The sequence below is a fragment of the Sorex araneus genome, chromosome 1 (assembly GCF_027595985.1).
Source record: "Sorex araneus isolate mSorAra2 chromosome 1, mSorAra2.pri, whole genome shotgun sequence".
Taxonomy (NCBI): Eukaryota; Metazoa; Chordata; class Mammalia; order Eulipotyphla; family Soricidae; genus Sorex; species Sorex araneus.
This window is the reverse complement of record NC_073302.1, coordinates 209769739-209782179: the sequence shown is the minus strand read 5'-3', so window position 1 is coordinate 209782179 and position 12441 is coordinate 209769739.

Below are 12441 nucleotides of genomic sequence, written 5' to 3'. Positions count from 1 at the left end.
TTTAAAAAAATGCCATTTGAAATTACTACTTCTATTTTTAAACTAAGGTAAAGCCATGGACATTTCAGAGTTTTATTGTTTGCTGTTTGTCTTCTGTTTTATTTTTTGTGAAAGCGACTTACATAGTATATTCCTAGCTTATTCCTGGCCCTGTGCTCAGGGATCACTCCTGATAGTAATCAGGGAAAAATAAGGAATGTTGTGGTTTAAACACAGGTCAGTCACAAACAAGACAAGAGCCTTATCCACTGGTCTATCTCTCTAGCTCCTGTGTATGTGTTTACAAATATCAACTCTAGTTAATTTTCTCCATGTGTTTCTTCACTTATGTTAGCTGTTTTTAATAATTGAAAAAAATTTATTCGTCTGCTCCATATTATGCACAATTTATGTTCCCATTTTGTGATCTTGTTAATTACTTTTACTTTTCTTTATCTTCTAGAAGGCTTAACTTAGTACATTCTTCAGAGCATAAAAGTGCTTCTTTGATCTTTTTAGCTGTCTTTATTTTCTATTATTACTTTCTATTATTACTTTTTATTAGTTTTAGTTGTTACTTCTATAGTGCTGAAATAGGATATTAGCTCATATAATTATAAGCCTTATCTTTGTTGTATATACTTAAGAGTATAATTTTCAACTTAACATATACTCTGTACAGTTTTCCAAATTATAATATATAAAACTTTTATATTACACTGTAACTAAACCATTATATTTAATGAATTTCAAGGTATTTTTGTTATGATGCTATTACATACAAAAACAGAGTTTCGTTATCCACTAGCTTTTTCACTTGTTCATTATTATTAAATATGTTAATCAACTAGCTTTTGTTTTATTACTTTATTTGCACTTTGAAATGCATGAAAAGCCATAGGGTTCCAGGGATTGAATCTCGGCCTCTAGTATGCAAAGCTTGGAGCTCTAGTTCTTTGAAATATCTCTTTATGTCACCAATGTACTTTTACATTTTAATTCTAAATTATTAATTTAATTACTTTTATGTCAAGGGAATAGGAACAAACATCTCTGTTTTGTTTGTTTTTATTAACTAAATTTTGTGCTTATTGATTTATTAATTAAAGCTCTTATCTTTAAGAGATACATTTTAGATATTAACTATTTTGTTAACTCAAAGAATAATTATAAAAATAAAATTTAGGCCTGGGGGCTGGAGTGATAGCACAGCGGGTAGGGTGTTTGCCTTGCACGCGGTCGACCCGGGTTCGATTCCCAGCATCCCATATGGTCCCCTGAGCACCGCCAGCAGTGATTCCTAAGTGCACAGCCAGGAGTAACCCCTGTGCATCGCCAGGTGTGACCCAAAAAGGAAAAAAAGAATAAAATTTAGGCCTATTTTCTTTTTAATACTTTTTTCTCCTTTTTCTCTCCTATTTTTTATATTCTAGGGAACACATTGTCCTCTCTCTAAAATGTGTCCCTTCCTTTCTTTCCCCTCACATATTGTCTAAATTTCTTTCAATCAAAACTACTTTGCTTCTGAGCTGGAATGATAGCACAGAGGGTAGGACATTTGCCTTGCATGCGGCCAACCTGGGTTCGATTCCCAGTATCCCGTACGGTCCCCTGAGCACCGCCATGAGTAATTCCTAAGTACAGAACCAGGAGTGACCCCTGTACATCGCCAGGTGTGACCTAAAAAGCAAAAAACAAGCAAACAAACAAACAAACAAAAAAAAAAAACCCTGCTTTGCTTCACTTAAAAAAAAAAAAAAAGAAGGGTGTCTTTGGGGCCAGAGCAATAGTCCAGTAAGTAAAGAAATTACCTTGCACATTAATACACTAATAACCCTGGTTTGATCCTTGGTTCCTCATATGGTTACCTAGATTCAGTGATGGTTATCTCTGAGTGCAGAGCCAGGAGTAAGCCTTGAACACTGCTTAGGGTGGCTCCAAACAAAACAAATAAAATGACAGTTTTCATGTAGGTTTACTCTAAGAGTATAGAGAGAGCTAATAAATAGAAACAAAAACAAGTGAAGAGTTCTAGTTTCTAAAGACATTTAAAAATCACAACTATGAAACTATAAATGTTTTAATGTCAAAGTGGCAATATCTAGAAAAAATGGGTTGTCTTACAGTCATAGAGTCTTCTAAAACTGAATCAGGAGGCAAGAGATAATCCAAATAAACAAATCAAAAGAAACAGAATTGAAATAGTAATTATAATCTTCCTTAAAATAATACAGGATGAACTTGTTTCACTAGTCTGTTCCAGAAAACCTTCAAAGATGTCCTAAGGGCTATCCTTAAACCAAAATTTGAAAACAAAATCTTTACAAGCATTTTAAATGATTTGAGCATTATTCTGATACAAAAGCAGACAACTGAATCAAAAGAAAGAAAACTGTAGAATATATTTCTGAACATATACAGAAATTATGAATAAAATTTGGAAAACCTTATGTAACCGTATATTGAATTGACTAGACATATGACTTCATACCAGGAAAGCAAGGATAGTTTAATATACACAAATAAGTAAATGTAGTGCATCACATCAACACACAGAGAGATTTTTAAAATAAGCAGTCATACTAAAGATGTAAATAAAATGTATTTGACAAATTTTAACAATTATTTCTGATAAAAAATAAATTGGTATTTGAAGGAACAATGCAACATCTAAAATGCCATTAACAGCTAACATCATGCTGAAATCTTTTTATCTAAGACTGAGTAAGATAAGGTTGTCCAATCATAGATTTTTTTTTTAATTTTATTTTTTGGTGGATTTTGGCCTATACCTGGCATTGTTCAAAGCTTATGCCTAGTTCTACGCTCAGGGATCATTCCTGGTGGTGCTCCATAACTCTATGTGATACTGAGAATTAGGCCCAAATTGGCCTTGTGAAAGACAAGCACCTTACACACTTCTACTGTGTGTAATATTGCTGTATTGGTATTTAAAATATTTAAATAATATATATCATTGGTATATAAATAATATTATGCCTTAAATCCTATCCTATATCTCCAGTCTCTTTATGACTTTTTTACACAGTCTGAGCTTTCTGATTTCTTTGGGTCTTCCCCTTTATCTCTCTTATATTCACTCCTCCAATCCTTGGAAAAGAGTGGAATTATTTTTAGAACTATGCAAGTCATTTCTGCACCTGCTCAGTACCTAATTCCCCTTGACTGCCCACAGGGAACAGAATGGTTTGAAACCACATTATTAATGAGAAGCTAATTTATTATAATTGCTGTATAATGAGTTGTGTTCTACTCTGGGTCATGATGGATTCCACTGAGTTTGTGCAGGCAACCAGTTTATACCAGTTAGTTATCTTGAGGATCTCAGGGAGAGGAACTTTAAAACCACTTTGATTAGCTGTGGGTAGACATTTGTTTAGTGGGTAAAAAGACCTGTCTTCCTACCTTTGTAAATGCCTGGTTATGGTTGCCTGTGAAACTGTTGCCCTTTGAGAAGATGGCAGTGTTTATTTTTTATCTCTCTCCAGCTCGGCCTCATTCATGTCTATTTCTCCTGTCTATCATTACTATATTCCAAATTCAATTCAGTTCAAACATAATTCACTATCTTCTATTCTACTAAACTAATTAATAAACACTTGTAAATCAACTGTTAAGAGACCACTTTGCTCCCCAAAGATAAAACTGAATTATAATCATATTCATAAATATATCATTCATGTTTTAAGGAATAGTAATTTTTATTAAAACACTAATAATATGATCTAAATTTGTAAATGAATTTTTCAACTCTATAAACCTCATTTGTTTTTCATCTTGCTTCTATTAGTTGATGGTGGTTTGTTATTCTTTTTTTTAGTTATTAAACTTTGGAAAGGTTCAATAACATAGTTAATATGACAGAGCTCTCACAAAAATCTTCATACCTCTTGGTTCTAATTACACTTTCTACCACATTATATTTTTAATTTAAACATTGACTTATTTCAGACTGCCCAATATTCTGCTTAACAGGAAACTCCAAATTAAAATGTGTTGGCCTCATCAAGATTTGTATCACATAAACAATTTTCAAAAAGTTTATTTTCTTGGTCTCAAGTGAAAAGCGTAATGGATTAGAACACCTGCTTGCAAGCATAAGGTCACAAGTTCAATCTTTAGTATGGTCACCTATATCAAGTGTGATGCTGTTAGCTCTGCTGCAACACAGCCAGATGGGTATAAGCACCATCACAAAGGATGCTCCCTAGTGAACACTGCAACTAAAAGATGGATGAGCCATGGTCAGGAAGCATGGCTCCTTTATCTGAGCACTGTGGTATTCTCTGATGAAGTCTACAACCAGAGTGTGTGTGTCAGGATCACAATTAAGGGTTAAACCCTCAGCAAGCATTTCAGCCAACTGTGGGACTCTTGATGAACATCATAAAAGAATGTGTAAGTAAGCCAACCAGTTGTACATGCAGTTTATGGTCATTATACATCAAAAACAGCCAAGAGAAGCAAAGATGTATCTATCTATTATCTATCTATCTATCTATCTATCTATCTATCTATCATGTATCTATCATTGATCTATCTATCAATCTATCTATCTATTATCTATCTATCCATATGTATATATACTTGAGGTGGCCCTCGAGTACCACTTAGATTGCGTCAGTGTTCCATGGTGCTGCTGGGCCTGAGCAGTGCTACATCCTCAGATTCTGACATTAAATCATGAGTCTGATTGGTCAGATATTTTGGGGGAGTGGCCCCCTTGACTGTTTGAGCTGTGCTTGGGAAGTCTACTTTCTGCCTCCACCCAAAATAAAGTGGTTAAGAAACATAATATATCCTTTTGCTTTCTTCCTTCTCATCAGAAAAACCTGGGTGTTTTCATCACTATAGTTTGAAACACCAAGAAAAGAATTGTCGCTTTCATTCTGTCTTTTTAATGTTTTAAAATCATTTAGCTTTAAAGCTTTTGCTGGAGTTTTGTTTCCAGGGAAGCACTTTGGATCATAATTTATGAGGTAGGTTGAATCAGATAATAATGTATGCCATTTATACTTTATCATACTCACATAGCTTTATGGGTGTGTACCTTAGAGGCACAGAGGCAAATTTTTATTAACACATGTTTATACATAATTGACCAATTGGGAAGTGGTAAGAAGTAATGGCTGTGATTTACATAGACTAAGAAATGTCTTAAAGTACCTCACCCTGTCTGGAGCCCCCACTGTGACAGATGAGCCAATGCCTGTGGGGATGACAGCATGCTATTTATGGCATTTCCTTCTGAGACAATTAAGTAACATATGCCAAGACCATAGGGATTATCTTTGAGCTACACAGTATGTAACTCTATCTGAAGAGAAATATAATATTTTACAAATTTGACAAAGCATAAGAAAGCTTAAATTGATTCACTCATTTTAATAAATGCAGTAACTTTTTTTGTGCCTTAATAAGATTTATTTCCTGATAAGGGTAGGTTATAAAAGATTAAAATGTTATAAACATGTATTATTCAGAAAATATGGCATATTTATTTTGTTGGGGTGCAATGTTCATAATGAACTCTTCCAAGGCTACTTATTTTAACAGCTGCTTTCCCTTCTCTTTTTCAAAGCAAACTATTAGAAAAGTCAGCTTACTGAAGAAACAAAAATGAATTTCTTAGAGTAGTATTGCACTATTACCTAACATGCTATAGTTTGGGGAAAAAATCAATGCATTGATTCAAACTAATGAGGAGTAAGGAAGGGACACTATAGATATCGGCACAGATGTCATTGTTGGAAAATTATCTTTGGTGACATAGCTGAAGTTGACGCAATGCAGTGTTGGCTTTATTGGGAGCATTCATATGGCCCAAGCTATGGCTTAAAGGAAATTTAGGTTTAGTGTTTCCATTGCATTATTGATGTCATGAAAGCCTAGAGAGATTTATATAAAATTTCACGTTTCAGTAGGAAATCAATTATAAATTAAAGACAATACATTAGCAAAATCCTTGAATAGAAGCTCTGTTAAGTATCATTCAAATTATGATATTTGGTATAATTGTATATTGGCTCACATATGTCCATGGAATGGCTCATGTCCTTATTACAATATAGTAACTTAAACACTATTTATTCAGTGATTAAATGGGAGGGAAAAGTTATTTTTCTGGTTTTATTCTCAGCTTTCTTAACCTACTCAACTTGATTTATAACCTGATTTTCCTTCATTTCTGAATTTTATGTCACATGGTATTATATTTAAATGGCTATAAGTTTCTGTCTTAGGCTAAGATATATATGGGTCATCACTAATAACTGATTTCTAGTATAACTTAATTTTAGAAGAGATCTATAATGTTTCAGGAAGGAAGGAAGGGATAGAGGGAGAGATGAGGGAGGGGGAAAAGTAGAGAGGGAAGGAAGAATGGAATGGAGGAAATGAGGGAGGGAGGGACTGAGGAACAGAGGGACTAAGGGAGGGAAAAAAGATATTAATAATTTTATATTTGTGGGGGTATTGGGCCACACCCAGGAGTGTTGAGGGGCTATTCCTGGCTCAGAACTGATTCCTGGTAGAGCTTAAGTGGTCTAAAGGATTCAAACTGGATTCGGTTGAATGCAAGACAAGAGCCTAAACACTTTTACTATGTCTCTAGACTCCTGTAGCACTGTAGCACTGTCGTCCCATTGTTCATCAGTTTGCTTGAGCAGGCACCAGTAACGTCTCCATTGTGAGACTTGGTACTGTTTTTGGCATATTGAATATGCCACGGGGACCTTGCGAGGCTTTGCTGTGTGGGTGGGATACTCTCAGTAGCTTGCCAGGCTCTGGCCTCCTAGATAAGAGAAATTTTGACATAATTTTCCTGCCTCTAAGAAAGTATTTATGAAGTGTATCAAATGGCAGCACAATTAATATGTTTCCCTCATAGCTGATATTAGCCATAAGAGTGACTCTTCTACATTGTGTGTTGTAATATTAGAGTTACATTACATTCCTATTTTAAAAATTGAATAGCTGGGGTGTCATTATATTATTAATAAGATCATTACAAGGTGAGATATGTCTTTCTGGATCTGTTGACTTTAGAGTGGTTTCTGCTGGATTTCTGAGAAATGTGCCATGAAGTAACTCACATACAATGTTTCAGTTGGGAAATTATTTCATAATGTCTTACATCTAAATCATGTCTTTTTACTAATTTATAGAAAAATTCATGTAGACCCTAAAACTTGATCAAAGAACAAAGTAAATTTCCTCTTATTGTTATGTTGAATTGTTAGGTGGCAAAATCTCCTGCCTTACAACCTTCAGGACACAGGTTGTATCCCAGTGTTACATACACACAGATGCATTTGGCTGTTCTGTTGCTTGAATGTTGCAACAGACAATGTGATCTCCACTTCATTACCAACAGGTGCTGCAAGAGCTTCAAATAAGGTGATTCCTTCAAGCACTGCCACTGGTGATGTATGAGCATCATGACAGGAAATGTGACCGCAGGTAAGTATGTTTGTGAGTACCACAGTGGTCCCTGATGAGCACTGCCATAGACTGTGTGAATATCACATTAAATGAGTATCAGGCCAATGAATGCATGTGGAAACTAAATCTTGTGTCCTCTCAGGAGCATGGTGTTAGAGTATGAGTGGCACAACCAGGAGTGTGTGTACAAAGAGGAAGTGAGGGGGAGAAGTTAGTGAATTAACCTAACAAAACACTTTACATACATTCTATTGTAGGACAGAAGTCGTTCCTCTATATTTCTTTATGCCTTTTTCTCCTTTCCTTTATTCTTTTTGCTCTCTCCCCCCACCACTCTACTACTTCCTAAACCTACTTATTGACTCAATTATCCAGTGATCTTCACAAAAGACTGACGTCCATAATACTGAAGATCTCAACTCAGTACTTGTTAGTATTCCAAAACTTACACTCTGATAACATCACTGCCTTTTGGTACAGCACCATTTACTACATTTTAAAAAAAACACAAAGTAGCATAATTTTTATTTTTATTGGCTATGATTTATCTTAATTGATTTTTCTATGTCCCATCTTATCTTCTAGGTGAGTTGTGAATGAGAGTTGTGAGTTGTAAAGTAAAGACAGACTAGATATATTATCCTCTCTAAAATTGTCCACTATTAATATACAACACCTAGAGTGAAGAAAAATGGAGCATTGATTATGCAAAATGCCATAATTTGTTGAAAATGGATATGCCAAGCCGAGGTGCTAAGAGCTTCACAGTACCTGTTTCAGTGGTGTGCACACAGGATTTTTCACAAATATTACTTCATGAATGTTGCCCCTCATATATTAGCCACTTAAGTCAGTGGATTTCCATCAATTATTTCTAATTATATGCACTTCCTTCCAATTAACAAAAGCTGACAATGATGTAGTCTTGCAGCATAGGCTTTTATTGTTCCCAGCATTTTTCACTCTTCATTTGCACTCTTTTTCAATTGAAGTTTTCCTTATTTCCAATAATTACTCTTGTTTTATAGGAATAGATTTTTCTGAAAAAGAATGACTCTCCATAGAAAGACTAGATATAATTCTTAAGACTCCTTTGGATTACAAGTACCAGACAATAAACCTTACTATTTATTAGAGGGATTGGAGTTCTCGAAGTTGTTAGGTGACTAGAGGCACAGTCTTGGCATGCGGCCAGGAAAAGGTAGCTTCAAGCGTTGTGAAGTGGCTACTCAGCCATGCACTACTTAGTTGCAGTGGCTGAATTAGAACAAAGGGACTTCTATTAGTTAATGGTTTGTCTTTGAGTCGATGATTTGAAATTCAAACCTCAAGTAAAGGCATTCAATTAGCTGATTCTAGACAGGAAGCTAGTGATGTGGTAACTGATAGTGGGCAGAAGATTGTTAGTTCTAAAGTAGGAGGTAGAGTGTTGCCTCTAATCTACTGTGGAGAAGAGTGGAACAGAGGGGCCAGAGAGATAGTAGAGTGGGATGGGAGCTTCACCTGCTTTTAGTTGACCGGGGTTCAATCCCCAATATGCTATATGGTCCCCCCAAGTCCACCATTCCCTGAGTGTAGAGACAAGATTTAACCCTGAACACACCCGGGTGTGACAATAATAATAATAATAATAATAATAATAATAATAATAATAATAATAATAAAACAGAGTGGAGGCATAGTGAGAATCCTAAAAGCAAAAGAAAAGATGGAGGCTGAAAAGACCTGCTTAGCAGACCCTATTAAAATATGTATAGTCTGAACTGATAGTAAGCTTGTGACTGTACAAAGTGTAGCTAAATGAGATAGGTAGGGAAATTGTACAATATACCCAAGATCACAGGTTGTTAAAAGATCACAGAATTCTGATTTTCAGAGACTTAGAGCTGGAGGGAATCAAAAAGAGCTTGCCTTTCAAAGTAGTAATTTTTTTATGATCAATCTTGTATTTCTGATTAAATAATTTAAAATTAAAACCTCCCATCAAATGGTTTCAAAGCAAGTCTTGAGTCCCCTTTTGTAGTATCCCTTTTAATGCGTATTCACATTTTCTTGGGATATCTGGCTCCTACTGAGGGAAAATACTGCTCTCGGGGCCTCCCCTTCCTTGCCTGACCTACTCAGAGCTGCTGATGCATCTGCTGGTATTTCTCACTGATTGTTTAAGAAACCCATTAAAGCAGCAAAGGAGAGCTACTAACCACAACCAAGTGCTCAGGAGGTAGAAATAATGATTAGATATGTGCACAAAAAACAAAGCTTAATGGTACTGGCAGAGGAACCCAGGTGTGTGTAATCCAGTCAACGTCCAACATCCAGAGACTTAAAAGCAAGCTCTCAGAAGAGAGTGATGTAAAGAGTCTCTTGCCCACACTCCTGGCTGTCTTCCCCGGGGCCCCTCAGAGAGGATGGGCTCCAGCTTCCCTCCCCACCCCGAGCAGAGCTCCCGGCAGCCGAAGACCACCGGAACCTAGCCACAGCCATGCTCAAAGCCCTTGTCCACAGGTTCGGACAAGCCTCATGCATGAAGGTAACAGCAGAGGAGCCCAGGTGTGTGTAATCCCATCAACGGCCAACATCCAGAGACTTAAAAGCAAGCTCCCAGAAGAGATATCTTATAAGCTACTTCTCCCTCTGGGAGAAACTAGCAAGCTACTGAGAGTTTCTTGCCCACATAGGACAGCCTTGCAAGGTTCCCATGGTGAATTCATATGCTAAAACCAGTAACAAGCTGGATCTCATTCCCCTGACCCTGAATGAGCCTCCAATGCAGCTTTGTTGGGAAGGCCGAGTAGAGAGAGGCTTCTAAAATCTCAGGGATAGGACGAATGGAGAAGTTACTGAGTCCGCTTAAGAAATTGACGATCAACGGGATTTCATAATCATGATCATGAATGATTTTGATTAGTAGACCAATTAATAATTACCTTTTTATAAGCCTTTTAATTCTTTAAAATAGCACACTATATTCTTGTTCTGTAAACTTGTCATTTCATTCCTAGGCCACATGGCTTTTAATACAAAATTACATTTTATATCTGAATTTATACATCCATATATGGCAATTGGCAAACTTTTAGATCAGCTCTTTGGAGATCTAAAGGTAGAAAATAATTGCCAGAAAGGTAGAAAATAATTGCCAAGAAAGTCATAAAAATTCCTCAGAGTGTTTAAGCATCATTCTACTTAAATAACAAATAATTACTGAATACTTATGGAAAATTTGCTAAGATAAAGAAAGTTAAATAGAGAGAATTTTTAACGTACAAAAGTAATTTTTCAGTCTATCATATGATCAAAATTTATGTAAAATTTAAACATGCAACAAAGAGAAGAAAAGAGAGAAAGAAAAAAAAGAAAAGAAGGAAAGAAAGAAAGAAAGAGAGAGAGAAAAAGGAGAAAAAGAAAAATAAAGAAAAAGGAACAAAGAGAAAGAAAGAAAGAAAGAAAGAAAGAAAGAAAGAAAGAAAGAAAGAAAGAAAGAAAGAAAGTTATTGGGAAGGAGGAAGGGAGGAAGGAAAGAAGGAAGGAAGGAAGGAAGGAAGGAAGGAAGGAAGGAAGGAAGGAAGGAAGGAAGGAAGGAAGGAAGGAAGGAAGGAAGGAAGGAAGGTAGGTGAGCAAACAGAGCCAGAAAGATCCCTGTGTACTAAACCAGTAGTAAACCTTGAGCACAAAAATTGAAAAAAAAGGAAAAAAAATAAAAAAAATAGAAAGGAAGCAACCCCAGTCTTCTCCTACTTCCATTGGGGGCATGCAAAATTGACAAAGTAATTGTGAAGGGAGATTTATCACAATTCAATGCAATTACAAATCTGCCTGTCTTTTGCCTCAACTGTTTCATTTTTAGGAATTCACTACAGAAATGCTTGAATTTCTATTAGAAAATGGCCAGTGTGTGATGTTTAAGTGACTTGAGATATTATGCAAAAAGCAAATTTTTTTCTGTTTAAAAATTCTACTATAAAAGAACAGACACATCTGGAGCTGGAGCGATAGCACAGTGGGTAGGGTGCTTGCCCTGCACATGGCCAACCCGGGTTCGTTCCCCAGCATCCCATATAGTCCCCTGAGCTCTGCCAGGAGTAATTCCTGAGTGCAGAGCCAGGAGTAACCCCTGTGCATCGTCAGGTGTTACCCAAAAAGCAAAAATAAAATAAAATAAAATAAACAAAATAAACAACAACAGCAAAAAAACCAGCCACTTCTTTGAAATTCCAGGTATTCTGTGTATGAAATGCACAGTGTGAGAATGATGAAGAACAAGACTCCAGGTCTCTTTTATTTTTTTAAATTTTTATTGAATCACCATGTGGAAAGTTACAAAGTTCTCAGGTTTATGTCTCAGTTATACAGTATTCAAACACCCATCCCTTCACCAGTGTCCATATTCCACCACCAAAAATCCCAGTATACCCCCCGCCCCGGCCCCCACCCCCCCAACTGTATAACTGATGAATTTCACTTCATTTTCTCTTTACCTTGATTATGTTCCATATTTCAACACAAAACTCACTATTGTTGTTGGCAGACTCCAGGTCTCTTGGAGTCAATAGAATCTGGGGTGAAGAAGCAGGTGAGCATTGAATGACACGCAGCTAATTATAATCATTTGCATATTACAAGTGGCTTATTCGATATGCCAAAACCAGTAACAAGAAGTCTCACAATGGATACGTTACTGGTGCCTGCTTGAGCAACTGGACAACAGTGCAACAGTGTTACAGTGCATAGTACAAGTCACACTCACTTGTGCCTTAGCTGTTTATAATTTCCTTGAGAATCCCTGAAAGTGACAGCATGGTCAGATTCCATGTTGCACCTTGGCTGCAGGAAATCTCACCCCAGTGCCCTCCTTCCTCCCTGAAAAAAATCATGACTACTGCATCCTAGTTAATTTGCCCCATTCCTGTCTGTATCTACAAGCTAAGAGTTTGTGCAGAGACAGTGTTACTCTCTCTGCACTGTGCCAACATTCTGACTCTTAGGTATGCCCTATGA